Raw genomic sequence first — 13,559 nt, 5'->3', positions numbered from 1 at the left:
TAGCTTAGGGAGAACAGCCGATGAGTCACCAAGGCAGTTGCGGCTCACAGTGATAGCGGGTAGAGAACTGGAGCTGTCACGATGAAGTACATCAGAGATGGTATAGAAGTACTGGAGCAGCAATAGTTCAGTACAGCAGGAGACAGAGTAAACTGATGTGGTGGAGGTAACTTGTAGTAACAGCTAATGAGTCACAATAGTAGTAGCGGCTCTGAGTGGTGACGGTGAGAGAACTGGAGCTGTCGCGATGAAGTACACTGGAGATGGTAGTAGCAGTGCTGGAGCAGCAATAGTTCAACACAGCAGGCCACAAACTGAGAGCAGACTGGAACACAGGCAAACCACGAGGAGAACAGGAACCAGAACCACAGGCTGCAGGAAGTGAAGAACAGGCATCAGACAGGTGAATCCAGGAGGTTTAAATAGTGCTCCAGGAATGCTCAGCCAATCACAAGAGGAGGGAGGTCTAGAAGTGCAATAGACTTGCACCTGTGCATAACTGAATGTAGCTGAATGAATGAATGACGTTTGTCTGATGCTGGAACATGGCAGTTTCCATATGAATGAAATGCGGGTAACGAGACAGGTACTATTTGCGGGACCGAAGCATTACAGTACCCCCCCCCCTTTAAAAATGGCCACTGGACGCTTAGACGAAGTCTTCCGTGGAAACTGAGCATGGAATTTTCGGAGCAGAGCTGGAGCATGGATGTCGGAAGCGTTGACCCAAGAGCATTCTTCGGGTCCAAAGCCCTTCCAATCTACCAAATACTTGGTGGTTCCTCTGGAAACCTTGGAATCCAGGATCTGTGTGATCTCAAACTCTTGTTGCTGAGAGAATTTGGGAACAGTAGAAGTGGAAACCGGAACGTAGAACCTGTTGATAATGAGTGGTTTGAGAAGAGACACATGGACGGAGTCAGAGATATGAAGGGAAGCGGGTAGCTGAAGTTTGTAGGATACTGGATTGATGACCCGAACTATTTTATAGGGTCCAATGAAGCGAGGGGCAAACTTCATGGATGGAACCTTGAGACAAATATTTCGCGTTGATAGCCAGACCTTGTCTCCTACTTTGAGTGCTGGAACTGCTCGGCGCCTCTTGTCTGCAAAGGTTTTATAACGTGAGGAGGTCCTTTTAAGATTAGCAACTACTTTGGTCCATATGGTGGAAAAGTTGCGAATAGTATCTGCAACAGCTGGGACATGGGTGGGTGGGAGAGTAGAAAACCTGGGAAGCAGCGGATGAAGTCCTGTAACAATAAGAAATGGAGTAGCAGCCGTAGACTCGTGGAAGAGGTGGTTATGTGCAAATTCGGCCCATGGCAGGAGATCAACCCAATTGTCTTGGGAGGCGGAAGAAAATAACCTAATGAATGTCTCCAGATCCTGATTCACCCTTTCAGTTTGGCCATTGGACTGTGGGTGATAAGCTGAGGAAAAGTTGAGTTGAATACTAAGGGTTTTACAGAGAGCACGCCAAAATTTCAAGGTAAAGTGGACCCCTCTGTCAGACACAATTTCCATGGGACAACCGTGCAGTTGAAAAATTTCTTTTATGAAGTGTTGGGCGAGGACTGATGAGGACGGCAGACCAGTGAGAGGAACAAATTGGGCCATCTTCGAGAAGCGGACCACAATGACCCAAATGGTATTACATCCTTTACTGTATGGAAGGTCAGTAACGAAGTCCATACTGAAGTGAGTCTAAGGCTTAGTGGGTATGGACAATGGTTGTAATGGACCCATATGACTTGCACAAGGACTTTTGTGTTGGGCACATACGTTACAGGCGGCTACAAAATCTTTGACATCTGGTCGAATGGAGCCAATAGGAGCGAGATACTAATTCATAGGTCTTGAGAAACCCCGCCTGTCCGGAGAATCTGGAGGCATGACACCAGCGTAGCAGTTTTTTCCAAAGAGAGACAGGAACAAATGTCTTCCCAGGAGGGGGAGAATTGGTCGTAGTGAGTCCTATTAAACATTTAGGATCCAGGATGGGACGACTGAGCGGGAGATCAGAGTTCAGGTCTGAGTTGAAGGCCCTGGATAGTGCATCTGCTTTTTTATTGAGATGACCTGGTTTGAAGGTCACATGGAGGTTGAAACGGGAGAAAAACAGACCAATGAGCCTGGCTAGGGTTGAGGCACAGAGCAGACTGTAGATATAACACATTTTTATGGTCAGTAAAGATGGTGACCACATGCTGAGACCCCTGCAAAATGTACTGCCATTCTGACAGCCAAGTTCATGGCCAACAGCTCCCTGTCTCCAATCGTATAGTTCCGTTCTGCAGGTAGAAACTTGCAGGAGAAAAAGGCACAAGGAAGAAGTCTGTTAAGAGGATACTTCTGGGCAAGTACTGCTCCTACTCCACTGGCAGAAGCATCGACTTCTAGAAAAAGGGGTTGCGAAAGATTGGGTTGTCTGAGGATGGGTGCAGAAGAAAAGGCTCGTTTCAGGAATGCGAATGCCTCCAAGGGCATCATTCATAATGACCATCACGAGTATTAAAAGCTGTCTTCCATTCGTCTCCGGAGCGTATGTGGATCAAGTTGTAGGCCCCTCGTAGATTCAGTTTGGAGAAGACTTTGGCCCCCTTGATACTGTCACACTTTTACACAAGGAATATCACTGACTGGTATTAGCGATACTAACCCGAGAGGCGCAGAGTCTAACACACCACCGGTGTTCACCAGGGACCCCCGCAAGAAGGTTTGGGCTGTGCTGCATGCGATGTGCAGGTCGCGGTTCTCCCAGGAAGTCACCAGTGCAGCGATTAGAGGGTAGTCAGACAGGCCGAGTCAAAACCAAGGAAGCGAGGTACCACGGAGAGTAGGCAAGAGTAGTCAGGAACGGTCCAAAGGTCAATACCAGTGCAGGCAGCGAAGTACAAGGAATATCCGGAAGAGAGGTCAAACAAGCCAAGGAGTCAAATACACAGGAGGTCAGGAACAGGAATATAACCTAAATGCTGGAGCTGGTTAGAACCAATACTCTGGCACTAGACATGTGCCAGAGGCTGCTTTAAGTACTCTAAGGTGTCTCCTGATTGGGTTAGGGAGATTTAGGCGGTTTAGACATGCTGGCTGTAGACAGGTGAGTAGAGATAGAGTTCTGCTGCTAGGCAACAGGACGTGGATTGTGGAGAGAAGGTGTCCGTCTCTGGCGCCTGTGGAGAGATACAAACAACTCGGTAATGAGAGGGATAGGATACCGATTTTTTACCGTAGCAACATTAAGACCTCGGTAATCAATACATGGGTGGAGAGAGCTGTCCTTTTTAACAAAAAAGAAACCTGCCCTGGCAGGAGAGGCAGATGGCCTGATGAAGCCCCTCTGAAGATATTCTTTGATGTATACAGACATGTTCAAAGTTTCTGGCTGGGAAAGTAGAAAGACTCTTCCTCTGGGAGGATTCTTCCCCGGGAGCAATTCTATCGGACAATCCCAAGGGCGGTGGGGGGGGGGCAAAAGCTCAGCTTGGACCTTGTTGAATACATCCGCCATCCCAAGTCTTGATATTGAGGAGGAAGTCCCGTGAGAAATGTTTTAGTGGAGGAAGATAGAATCTTAATCGACTTGACTTGAGTTAAACAATTGGACCGACATTGAGATCCCCAGGCCAAAACTTCAGAGGTATTCCAATCCAGGCTGGGAGAATGTAAACGAAGCCAGGGTAGACCTAGGATAATGGGAGTAGTCGAGTGTGGTAAAACGAAGAATGAGATGGTTTCAGAATGCAGAACCCCAATACGGAGAGTGGGAGGTTTGGTAGCGAACCAAACTTCCTGGGAGTTGGGAACCATCAATGGCAGTGATGGTCACAGGTGTCTCCAAGGAAACAACAGGAATAGAACATTGAGATACAAGAGACCAGAAAACAAAATTCCCTGCAGCACCTGAGTCCACCAGTGCTTGGTAGATTTCTTCAGAGGAATCCCATAATATGGAGACTGTGAGAAGACAAGCAGATGAGGAGGAGGCTTCACATGTCCCCAGTCTGACCTCCCGGAGCAGACTAGGGCCTGGCATTTCCCGACCTCCTTGGACAGGAATTCAAAAAGTGGCCAGACTCGCCACAATAAATACATAACTTGTTTAAACGTCTCCTTTCTCTTTCTTTGGATGTTAACCGAGTCCTCCCAATCTGCATAGGCTCTTCAAGAGTAGGGGGGGTTGAGTGGGGATGAAGAACAAATTTGGAGGATGAGCGGTTGGGATGTTCCTTCTCAGCTGACCTTTCGCGGAAACGAAGATCCACTTTATTACAAAGTGAGATTATAGCATCCAGAGTGGTAGGAAGTTCTTGGGATGCCAGAACATCCTTGATTTTGTCCGATAGACCTTGCAAGAATGCTGCTACCAAGGCGTCATTATTCCAAGACAGTTCTGAGGAGAGAGTACGGAATTCTATAACGTACTGAGCGACTGTATTGGTACAGTCTCAGCGAAGTCTGAGAATTGGTACATTCTCATTCTCAGCGAAGTCTGAGAATGTTGGCTGAACCTGAGGAAACTCGTCCGGGCTCGTCAAAGATCCGCCGGAAGGTAGCCAAGAAAGCAAGGTAATTGCTGAGCAAAGAATCTTCTCGCTCCCATAGGGGAGAGACCCATGCCAAGGCCTGACTGGATAACAAAGAAATAATGTAAGCTATTTTGGACCTGTAGGAAGGAAAATTTGGGGGCCGTAGTTTGAACTGAATGGAACATTGGTTAATAAAACCACAACAGAGTTTGGGGTCCCCATCAAATCTTGGCGGTGTAGGTAGTCTCAAAGAAGAAGATGGGGTCAGTGCAGCAGAGCGCTGGTCCTGAGGAGAAACAGCCACAACTGGATAAGTAGCCTGTAAAATATCTATGCGACCGGTAAGAGTCTGGAAATATTTTTATTTTTAAGCTTGCAACATAACACTACAGCGAAACATTACAAAGGTTGGCACCATCTCACATTAAAAAACTCAAACTCAATTCTAACCGCCAGGCTTGAACTAAAAGTCAAAAAAGGGCTATTGCCCAAAGGAAAGTCCAAATTTATAAATATACAGAATATAAAACCACATAAAATTAAGAGGGTGCCACCACCAAACAACAAACTAACTTATGAACATACTTAACATTTACACAACACCCCTCAAAGAAACAAACTGTAGGTGCATGTAAGCCATACTTGAAAACTTACTTTGTCTTTCAAAATCTAAAGGAGTGAAAGGACAGTGAGAAAAGCCGCTTTAGAGAGGAGGGTGTCAGACTTTGACCTCCTAAGGAGGTCTCAGGCTCCGCCACAGCCTGAGCCAGTTGGCATTGGACATCCAATGTCCCTCCATACCCCTCAATTTCCACACCTCGTGGAGAATATCACCTACCACCACTTCACAAGGAAGGATTTTCTGCCTGATGGAGACCTGACACCGTGCACTCCACGTGAAATACCTAACCACTAGACTAACTAGAAATAGAGTGCAAAAATCAAAAGCCCTCCCCCTAGCCTTGAATGCCCCGTAGACCCATTCAGGGTAACTAAGCCCCGAAAGGCAGGGGATCCCCAGGGACCTGGAAACTCTTTTATAAACTTCTACATTAAAGGGACACTGAAGCAAGAAATGGTCCATAGTCTCCTCCACCCCTAGACACTCCTCCCGTGGACAGCCACGATCATTGGCATTTCTATACTTGAGGTTCCCTCACACATAGAGTCTCCCGTGAAAGGAGAGCCAGGCAATGTGCCATAGCTTCAACGGGATTCTCCCCGAATTAATCGGGAAAGCCCCACCGAACTCACATCACCTGGGCAGTCCTTCAGTGACAGCGGAACCCAGAAGTGGGAGTGCAGGACTTTCTTCTCCAGCTCCCTTCTAGAAGAGCTCCCGACTTCTCCCGCCCCCAGGACCCAATGCCTTGTCACTTTCAATCCCAAGGAAACGTAGGCCGGGAGATACCCATGCCGGGGGGGGGGGGGGGGGTTCGGGGGGGGGGGGGGTTCCCACTATCCCCCTGGCCAGAAATCAAGAATCCAAGTTTCTTTTATTAGTGCCAGGTAGGTACTCTCTTTTGACAAGTTGGCTACTAGGCCACGGAAAAAGCTCCGGGTCCTCTTCTTAAGCATCCCCCACCATTCAGACCTACTCCAACCCACCTCCAAAAGTGTTTCCTGGGATTAAAAAAAGTCCCTAAAGGACTATCTTATCACCTCCTCATCAAGGAGCTTAGAGTTCAGGCACCAGAGGCCCCTACCCTTCCGAAGAGTCTCCAAGGCATTTAAGGACATAGAGAGGTAAACATGATCGGAAAACTGTACTGGCCTCAGCTCTGGAGCCAAGGTTTTCGAGCTCTCCTTAACAAAAAAACCTGTCTATCCTAGACCTACAACTACCTCTAAAATAGGTGAACCCCGTGTGGTCCGGGAAATGGCGAATATGCACATCCACCAGACCAGCCTGCCTAACCATACTTGCTAGAAAAAGGGAATCAGCCCAGAGAAGTCCTTGAACCTCCCCTGTCTGTGACGGTGTTAAAATCACCACCAAAGACTATCTGCCGGGCTGAAAAAAGGTACGGCTTTATCGCAATGAAAAGGCACTTCCACCCCCATTTCGTTTAGGGACCATAAACATTAATCAATCTCAGGTTGTGCCCTCTGAGATTGACATCTAAGACCATGCACCTACCTACCTCAAGCTCTATGACCCGCTGGATGGTTATCATGCCAGTAAAAAGTACCGCCACCCCACCGTACGGCTCGGCCGCAAGAAACCAGTAGGAGGGCCCGCGCCTCCATTCCCTCTTGGCCTTGTGCAGGTCAGCCAACTGACCCAATCTGGTCTCCTGCAAAAATAAAAAGTCAGCCTCAACCGTGCTGAAAAAAATCAAAGGCCACGTAACGAGCTCGTTTGGAAAGTATAGACGCCACATTAATGGTGGCAAATCTAATGGGCTGGAAGGCCATCCTTCAGAGCTATAGAAAGTAGGAAACAGCTCACTTTTTTACCTTTTTAGCCGAGTCCTTATCTGAGGACCCGTACCTTTTATAGCTCAGGCCCGCCAGCTACCCCCCCCCCCCCCCCCCCCCGAAGAATAATCTCTTCCCCGGAGGGAGGGACCCCACCCGGCCCAACTCCAACTTCTGCACTCGCTACCCCTCCGGGAATCTTAACCAAATTATCGGGGGCTACTAAATGCCCTGAGGGCTGAGCACCCAAAGTCACTATCAGGGTAGGGGGGGGGAATTGGAAGGGGGAACAAGGATGGGAACATCGGGAGGGGGAGGGGACGGGAACCAGAGGTGGGACAGAGCGAGGGGGAAGGCCCTGGCAGGAAGGAGGAATTGGGTTAGGGACAGAAGCAGGACTCGCCACCTCTGAAGAAGGAACCTCCAAGGACTTATCAAGAGGAGATGTTATGCCTGACAGAGGGGTGAGGGAAAGGTCCCACCCAGGAGGAGGGACCAGATCCTTTTCTACAGTGAGAACCTGATGGAGTAGCCCCTATATTTTTCAAAAAGGACCTAGCCACTTTAGTTTTGTCTTTTGGCTTCCTGTATATTTTAGCCACTTCACCTAACGGGAGATCCCTAATCTTTTTCTGCTTTTTCCCCGACCTTGACCTCTGAACCAATTCACCATCCTCAGTTCTGACAATCTCCCCCTCATCCATACCCTCTTCCTCGCTGGAGAGAAACTGGAAATAGTTAGAAAGGATTATTCACTCATTACCATCCCTCTCGGCCTGACTCTTTATTCCTCCTTTTCTGTTCAACCCACTGGTTTGAGGTGTCTCTTACAGGTTCTACTAATGGTCTCTCAGGCTGTTTAGCAACAGGGAGCGGAGGGGTAGAACCCTCACCAGTAGGGTCTACAGGCTCCATCACCATCTCCCCCCTTTCTACACTCTCCGCCACCCTCACTAATTCTTCATCTGTAACCCCTGTGTTGTGTGCGGCATGCGGGCACTTGCTGAAAGGGTGCCCTATGGTTCTGCACAGGTTGCACCTGATTTGCGTGCACGTACGAGTCTCATGTCCCTATATCCCCGCAGTGGCCGCACTTCTAGAGAGGGCAGTTGGCGCTGAGGTGGCGGAAGTCCCCACATCGGTGGCACATCCTCGGCTGGCCCGGGTAGAAGCATTGGATCCTGTCACGCCCCAGGAAAGCCGCACATGGTAAGTGCACCAGGCCAGCCTCCATGCTCCGAAGGTCTACCGTGGCAGACCATCCGCCACCCCAGACACCGTGACTCTGGTCGGGGACCTTCGTTAACGGTGATACAAGATTCGCAAATCTCTTAATCCAGAAGGCTAAATCCGCTGCTGGGATTGATTCATTACGGACTAGGATAGTAACTTTCACGCGCTCCTGCCGAGTTATAGAACTTGCTTTATAGTGCACCCACGGATCTCTCCCCTTGCATCCACCCCATCTATTCCAAAACACTTGCAAGCCCTGGTACGACACAAAACTGACATCATACTCCGATGTACCGACCGGATGGATGCAAGCGAAGAGATCCGCCAGGACAAATCCAAATGAATCAAGAAAAACTTTAAGGAATTCAGTCATATTTGGGGGGTCCTTTCCAACAAATTTAAGCTGCACCACATTACGGCGCCTAAAGGGTTGACCAGCCGATAGAGCCGATGAGGCACCCCGAACCCCAGCTCCAGACCCCAAGCCCGCCCTCGACAAAACCCCTGCATAAGAGATCACCCCAGGAATAGGTACAGACCCTAGAATAGGGCACTGGGTGCCAGGTATTGAACTGTTTTTTTGTGCACCACCACGGCCAATTCCCTGCTGCATTGGAGGAGCCGCAACTAGAGGTACCAGTTGATTTACCATAACCCCCCCTGGGCCAACATATTGGGCATCCTCTTTGCTACATCCTCTATTAGTACCACAACCTTCTTTGCCCTGTCTGTTATTTTTAGAGGGCCGTAAATGGTATCTATGATGTGGGACTGGATACTAGACTGCATGCCCCCCCCCCTCCCTGCCCCCGGGGTTCTTCCCCAGACCAGATTGCAAGTTCACAGATTACATATTTACAGATTGCATATTCACATGTTTTTCTGTAGAACATTCCATAACATCATTTGCCACGTCTACCTGGGAAGACCCACACACCGAATCCCTCGGGGGTGTCGGGCCAGGAGTTACAGTCTCATGGATAGACTTCCCGACCCCTTTGCAGGCTACCTCCCCAGGATCTATGTTAGAGTCCCCTCGGTCATCGACACAGACTTTGCAGGTATAGCTGCCACAGTAATCACATTAATCACATTGCTGGTTTCCACATTTACAACAGGAATAGCAACAGGAGTAGTAATATCATTAACAGAAGCCGCCGGGGCCACCTGGCAGGGAGACACAGCCACAGGGAAAGCCAAGAAAACAAGGTAATTGCTGAGCAAAGAATCTTCTCGCTCCTATAGGGGAGAGACCCATGCCAAGGCCTGACCGGATAGCAAAGAAATAATGTAAGCTTGGACATGTCGGAAGGAAAATTTTGGGGCTGTAGTTCGAACTGAATGGAACATTGGTTAATAAAACCATGACAGAGTTTGGGGTCCCCATCAAATTTTGCCGGTGTAGGTAGTCTCAAAGAAGAAGATGGGGTCAGTGGAGCAGAGCGCTGGTCCTGAGGAGAAACAGCCACAACTGGATGAGTAGCCTGTAGAATATCCAGGCGACCGGTGAGTCTGGAAACACTGCAAGAGTTGCCGTTGGATACTATCCTGTTGTTCTATGCGTGAAACCAGATGTTGTAGTAAGTCTTTAGCTGAAGGCTCCACCGGGGGATCAGACATTTGGCCTGTTCTTACTGTCACAGTTGGCTTATGGAAAATAGATCCCTAGGCTCTGCTGAACATGGCTTGGCCCACCCACAGGTGCGGAGTCTAACAGGCAGCTGGTTTTCAACGAACTCCCGCAAGAAGGTATGGTCTTTGCAGCACCACATGCATGGTAAATTTATCTGTAACATTACTGTATATTGAATTCAATTTAGATGGCAACACATGCATGGTAAATTTATCTGTAACATTACTGTATATTGAATTTAATTTATTACAATTTTTAGAAAACAGCAAATCACATAATAACAGCATCTGTAAACCACAATGTATCAGGAACATGTGGCGATAACATAATAATGTTATTAAATTAATCATAATTCCTGTAAGGTGGTTTTGGTATATGACATCATTATCTAGTATAGACATATGACAGTTACACAACATTTTATAAAATATGTTTCAATTATTAGAAATAGTTAACACATCAATTAAGACAAAGCATAATGTTTTTGCACATGAATAGACTGGAGTACAGCGCTGCAGGTTGCGGTCCTATGAGTGGGTGAACAGCAGAATGGTGTGGAGGAGCCAGGCGAAGCGGGTAGAGACTAGAACCCATAGGTATATGGTATGGGAACAGGAACACTAGAGATAAGACTGATGGGCAGCAACAAACGAGGCACTAGGAGAACGGGTGTCCTGTGGTATAACAGGGAAAGAGCAGAAGCTGTCACAATGGTGTATCCAGGAGGGATTGGTAGAGATACTAGAACAGCGGGAGTACAGCAATGGAGTTATGCTGAGCACACATGGGAAAGCAGAGGTAGCTAAGGGAGAACAGCCGATGAGTCACCAAGGCAGTTGCGGCTCACAGTGATAGCGGGTAGAGAACTGGAGCTGTCACGATGAAGTACATCAGAGATGGTATAGAAGTACTGGAGCAGCAATAGTTCAGTACAGCGGCTGTCAAAGTCGTATAATTGGATGAACGAAAGTATATTGGTTTAATATTGGTTTGCCGTGCGTATTGCGAAGCGTACGCCACGTGTTACGTGGCGTGACGCGATCGCACGGTAAAATACGCACGCACACACTCGCATTACAACAGTTAGTTATTTATATAATTTCATATTGGTTCTGTTACACTGTAATTCAGGAGCAGATAGTATTCGGTTTATTATTAGTCTGTATATATATATATATATATATATATAGATAGATAGATAGATAGATAGATAGATAGATAGATAGATAGATATATATATATATATAGTGATTATATGTACATTGTAGTGTTATTAAAGGTTTAGGTAATAGGAAAGGTATCATGCCTGATATCATATTGAAGCCCTAATCATCAGCAGCTGTCCGGTGCAGTCGGCGAAGAGATCGCACTTTACATACTTTAGTTATTGATATTAGAGAGTAAACCTTTGTATGATACTGGCTATGAAAAGGAGCAGACCCCCTGGAGAGAAGACCCCCACCTTTGGATTCCTTAGATTGAATCAACCTATTACCTGTCTGACCTGGACCCACCCAACGTCTGGACCTATAGAAACCATCTACGTCATCTCTATTGTTCACAATGAAACACTGACTGTATATATATTAGCTGCATCTCACTGGGGCCTCAGTCAACTCTGACACAATATTCTATACAGAATATTGTCCATCGGGTCCGGTGGGTGCACAGCGTGCGCAAGCGATTGCATTGGTATGTATTATCTTTTGGTATTGGCTGTGCTGTACTGTACTTTATCATGATATAATAATGTATTGAATTGTTGACTATTTACATCTGTTAAAAATAAATCACTTTGTGCTTTGGACACACATTCAATTGATTGGGCAATGCTTATTTTAAAACGATAGAATTACTTTAACACGGGAGACTGAGAGTAAACTGACGTGTTGAAGGTAACTCGTAGTAACAGCTGATGAGTCACTAGTAGTAGCGGCTCTGAGTGGTGACGGTGAGAGAACTGGAGCTGTCACGATGAAGTACACTGGAGATGGTAGTAGCAGTGGTGGAGCAGCAATAGTTCAACACAGCAGGAGACTGAGAGCAAACTGAAGTAACAGAGGTAACCCGTAGTAACAGCTGATGAGTCACAGTAGTAGTAGCAGCTCTGAGTGGTAGCGATGAGAGAATCGAAGTTGTCACAATGAAGTACACTGGAGATGGTAGTAGCAGTGCTGGAGCAGCAATAGTTCAACACAGCAGGAGACTGAGAGCAAACTTAAGTAACAGAGGTAACCCGTAGTAACAGCTGATGAGTCACAGGTGTAGTAGCGGCTCTGAGTGGTAGTGATGAGTAACTGAAGCTGTCGCGATGAAGTACACTGGAGATGGTAAGAGAGGTACTGGAGCAGCGATGGTTCAGCACAGGCCACGAACTGAGAGCAGACTGGAACACAGGCAAACCACGAGGAGAACAGGAACCGGAACCAGAGCCACAGGCTGCAGGAAGTGAGCTTGAAGAACAGGCATCAGACAGGTGAATCCAGGAGGTTTAAATAGTGCTCCAGGAATGCTCAGCCAATGACAAGAGGAGGGAGGTCCAGAAGTGCAATAGACTTGCACCTGTGCAGAACTGAATGTAGCTGAATGAATGAATGAAGTTTGTCTGATGCTGGAACATGGCAGTTTCCATATGAATGAAATGTGGGTAACGAGACAGATACTATTTGCGGGACCGAAGCGTTATAGAGCATCAGTCCCTTCCTTCAAGAACCTTTGAGTCCAATCTAGCCCCCAGGACTATCTTTGTATTGTCACCCCCACCTGTATCTTACTGCACTGCTGCTTGTATCTAAATATGTCTCCTTCCTTATCCCCCTTCCCCCCCCCCCCTTGCTGCCCTCTCCCCTCCTAGCCCCTTCATTTCTGATTTATGTTTTCTTCTCTTTGTGTGCAACTTTTCCCTTCTGTTTGTATCCAGAGTACATTGCTTTGTATGTTTTATTTTATAAAGTCAATAAAAAACTTTTCAAGTTAAAAAAAATGCTGATAAAAGCATGCTTTTTTGCATCAGTATTAGCCGGCCTATTATTAGTTGCCCCATGCAGAAAATAGTGGTTGGGAGCCATCACATGCTACATGTATCAAGAGGGACTCTCAGGCTTCCTCCTGTTTCATTTCTGTTCTCACATTCTTCACAAAATTAGATGGAGAAGGTCACTTTTCAATGATTGCTAGTGGTTGAAGCAATTGTGATTTTCTGTTTTTCTTTCCGCAAAGTGTACAAACTTCATAATTTAAAAAAAACAAACAGTTGAACAACCAGTGAACAACTCATGAGGCCTACAAACAACAGACATTGTGGGCCTGATTCATTAATGTAAATGCCGATATGTGCCGTATTTTGCATAAAACAGTTTTTGCCTTGTGTGCAAAATAATAAAGTAATTTGCACCCCTTGCATTGCAGCATGGTTTTGGCCAGAAAACTTGAGTAAGAAAACTTACTCAATTATTTGCTTAACTTTCCTTAATGAATCAGGCCCTATATTATTAATAGGTGACAATACTTGAATACATTTTTCTTTCAGTGCGTTCTGCTGGGACTTTATTTTGCACATAGTTATTGTTTATATTCTGCACTCTGTTGTGTCTGTATCAATACGGCAAGAGCTGTATATGTAGAGCATACATACATCCATATTCAAAAACAGACGTTTCTTGAGATCCGCTTGTACTTGAATACGGACGTGTATATGCCGGAAATATGTGCATTTTTAGCAAACAATGCATAATGCGTTT

The sequence above is a fragment of the Mixophyes fleayi genome, chromosome 2, assembly GCF_038048845.1.
Source record: "Mixophyes fleayi isolate aMixFle1 chromosome 2, aMixFle1.hap1, whole genome shotgun sequence".
Taxonomy (NCBI): Eukaryota; Metazoa; Chordata; class Amphibia; order Anura; family Limnodynastidae; genus Mixophyes; species Mixophyes fleayi.
This window is presented reverse-complemented; position numbering follows the sequence as displayed.